Source organism: Mastomys coucha, unplaced genomic scaffold (genome assembly GCF_008632895.1).
Source record: "Mastomys coucha isolate ucsf_1 unplaced genomic scaffold, UCSF_Mcou_1 pScaffold23, whole genome shotgun sequence".
Taxonomy (NCBI): Eukaryota; Metazoa; Chordata; class Mammalia; order Rodentia; family Muridae; genus Mastomys; species Mastomys coucha.
This window is the reverse complement of record NW_022196906.1, coordinates 33,226,935-33,230,374: the sequence shown is the minus strand read 5'-3', so window position 1 is coordinate 33,230,374 and position 3,440 is coordinate 33,226,935. Positions and strand designations below refer to the sequence as shown.

General features: G+C 36.1%; 1 pseudogene; it reads left to right on the top strand.

The window, feature by feature from the left end:
• The first annotated feature begins 1,357 nt into the window (after positions 1-1,357).
• LOC116072470 lies at positions 1,358-2,282 on the top strand (annotated as a pseudogene).
• Positions 2,283-3,440: the final 1,158 nt, after the last annotated feature.

Here is a 3,440-nt window from a genome sequence, read left to right as displayed (position 1 = left end):
TTTAGCACAGAATTCTAGCAGATTGACAAACAAGAGTTAATACTAATATTCCCCAAACCATTCTATAAAATAGAAACAGAAGGAATATTGCAAAACTCATTCTATGGGGCCATAGTCACCCTGACTAAACCACACAAAGACAACAAAAAAAGAGAATTTTAGACTAATTTTTCTCATGACACTGATGCAAAAATATTCAATAAAATACTCAAAAACTTAATCGAAGGACAAACCAAAACCATCAACCTCTATGATCAAGTAATCCTTCTTAATTCACCATATGTAAATGTGCAGTATAAGAACTGATCTGAGTTACCTGTGTATGTAGCGGAGGATGGCCTTATCTGGCAACAATGAGAAGGAAGGCCCTTGGTCCTGTGAAGGCTTGATGACCCAGCATAGGAGAATGCTAGAATGGTGAGGCTGAAGTGGGAGTATGGGTAGAGGAGGACCCTCATAGAAGCAGGGGGAGGGGAGGTGGGATAGGGTTGTTGCAGAGGGGAAACCAGGAGGGGGATTACCTTTGAAATGCAAATAAATAAAATAAACTATAAAAATTTTTAAAAAGAACTGATCTCAATCAGTTTCTTAAATTTTAATGTGTAGAAATTGATGACTTTTTTATTTGAGAGAATGTCAATAGAAACTAACAACACAAAAATCTCATATTGCATATTTCCTGAGTGATAAGATACCAGTAATACTTATTTCTTTATACAGTAACGAAACAGAAAATACATTGTAGTAGTCAAGGGTATCATTGATAAATGACTCTGAGTAAATATGGGCACTTTTCTTTTTTGGCCTCACTAACCATTACTAACCCTCTCTACTACTCTCAAGATCTGATTCCCAGAGAACAAACTGCTTTCTAGTAGCACCATGTATCCAGTACCTAATCCTAGTAGAACCATGTATCCAGTACCAAATGCAATGCTTGTTTCAGATGCTAATTAATTTTCCAATGTGAAAATTTCAAGGCTTCCTATATGTTAAGAAGTAGAAAAAAATGAAATGTCTGAAAGTAAGACCTCTGTGGATCTCTTAGACATATCAGATTTTGGATAATAGTTTGCTGTTTTGGGGGAAAGCTTGCTTTATCATAAAAGTCGGACAATTTTCCACACTCATACCCACTCTAAGTGTCAACATAATATTGCTTTGAGCTCACAAAATTTTTCAAATCTTGAACTCAGAAATATTTATTTTATATGAAATATGTTCAAGTATTAAGGACATTTATAAATTAATAATAAAGGGTATATTTTATTTATGCACAAAAGGTATTCTATAGCAGAAAATTAGGTGGGAACATGGAAAAGAATCCTAACAAATATTTCAATCTCTGAGGATCTAAATGGAGGATATGGCAGCAGGAAATCAATGCAGAGTGACTGAGGTCTTCTTGGCTGGGCTCTCCAATAAACAAGAACTCCAGCTGCCCCTATTTCTCCTCTTCATAGGATTTTATGTGGTCACTGTGGTGGGAAATCTGGCCATGATCACATTGATTGGATTCAGTTCGCACCTGCACACACCCATGTACTATTTCCTTAGTAGTCTGTCTTTCATTGACTTTTGTCAGTCCACAGTCGTTACCCCTAAAATGCTGGTGAATTTTATAATGGAGAAAAACCTCATCTCCTATCCTGGATATGTGACTCAGCTTTGCTGCTTCCTCATTTTTGGCTTTGCGGAGTGCTACACTTTAGCTGCAATGGCATATGATCGCTATGTTGCCATCCGTAATCCCTTGCTTTATACTGCAACCATGTCCTATCAGATTTATACTTCCCTGATTTTGGGAGTGTTCTGTGCATCAGTTCACACAAGTTTCATGATTAAGATTCAGTTCTGCAAATTAGACGTGCTCAATCACTATTTCTGTGACCTTCCTCTCTTGTAGCTTACATGCTCTAATACCTATGTCAATGAAATGTTAATTCTATTTTTTGGTACACTCAACATCTGTGTCCCAATGCTGACCATTATACTTCCTACCTCTTCATCATTGCCACCATCCTCCGCATTCGCTCCACTGAGGGCAGGTCCAAAGCCTTCAGTACTTGCAGTTCCCACATCTTGGCTGTTGCTGTCTTCTTTGGATCTTTAGCATTCATGTACCTTCAGCCATCATCAGTCAGCTCCATGGACCAAGGGAAAGTGTCCTATGTGTTTTATCCACTTGTCATATCATGCTGAGCCCCTTGATCTACAGTCTGAGGAATAAGGATGTCAGTGTTGCCTTAAAGAAAATATTTGAACGAAAAAGATTCATATAAACAGAAGTAATGTGAGGATTATTTATTAGAGCAAAATTATCCACAAATTCATTTTTCTATGCTTATGTCATCTCATATGTTTCACAAAATCAAAATATAAGTAAATAATAAAGATGACATAATCCATATTCCCATAATGGATAGCCATTTATATTGTGTATATTTTTCTTCATATTTCATAAACATTACTTTAAAAATAATAAATGTCATTCTTAAATATGACAAAATTGATATTTTTAATTAATTCTGAGAATTTTGTATGCAAGTGCTGTAATTATGACATTTTCCTCATATTCCTCTAACCACTTACCTGTTCCTCTGCTTTCTTTAATATCTTGTTTCCTAGAAACATAGATAGGTAGACTAATAGATAGATAAATGGAGAGAGAGAGAGAGAGAGAGAGAGAGAGAGAGAGAGAGAGAGAGAGAGAGGCCTAATAGGAAAACTGATTTGTTCTAAGTAATAATTAATTGCCTATAGTTAAATATCTTGGAGTGAGTTTGCCTGATGTTACATCAACTAGTATCATTTTTAGCTCATGCTTCAGAAACTCTGTGGTTGAGCTTTCCAGTGCCACTTCCCTGTCATACATAGAACACACTCTATTACCACGGACCTCCTTTTACTCTGCCTCTTAGAATATTGTTTCCCACACTTCTAAAAAGTTCCCCTTGAGTGTTAGGTGGTAGTGTTGTATTTTAGGTAGATTAATTGTGGCTTTTCAGCCACCATCATTTATTCTCTCACTTTAGACCAGTGATGGCCTTCATCTGCTATGAAAAGGGTTATAGTTATCTGTGGGTGACACAGTAAATGCTAAGTTTACAACTAAAGATTATACTACTTGGGAAATTATCACTATTAGATTTTCTTCTAGGTTCCAAGATCTCACAAGCAACTAATAGTTGACTATCTTTACAGAACCTGACATGAATTTTTCTCCTATTGTGCTGGCTTTAAGTACAATTTGATAGTTATTGGTTATTGTCCTGATGTAACTGCTACTATTATACTTTTTTGGATAGCTTGACTTGCTGGCTATTGTTGCAGTGTTAATGTGGCTATTACAATTGAGTACAACTATTAACCATTTTACTTTCCTAGCAACTTGAATAGCACTGTTACTTGTGGAGTAGCTTTCTAGATCCAGTCCAGCT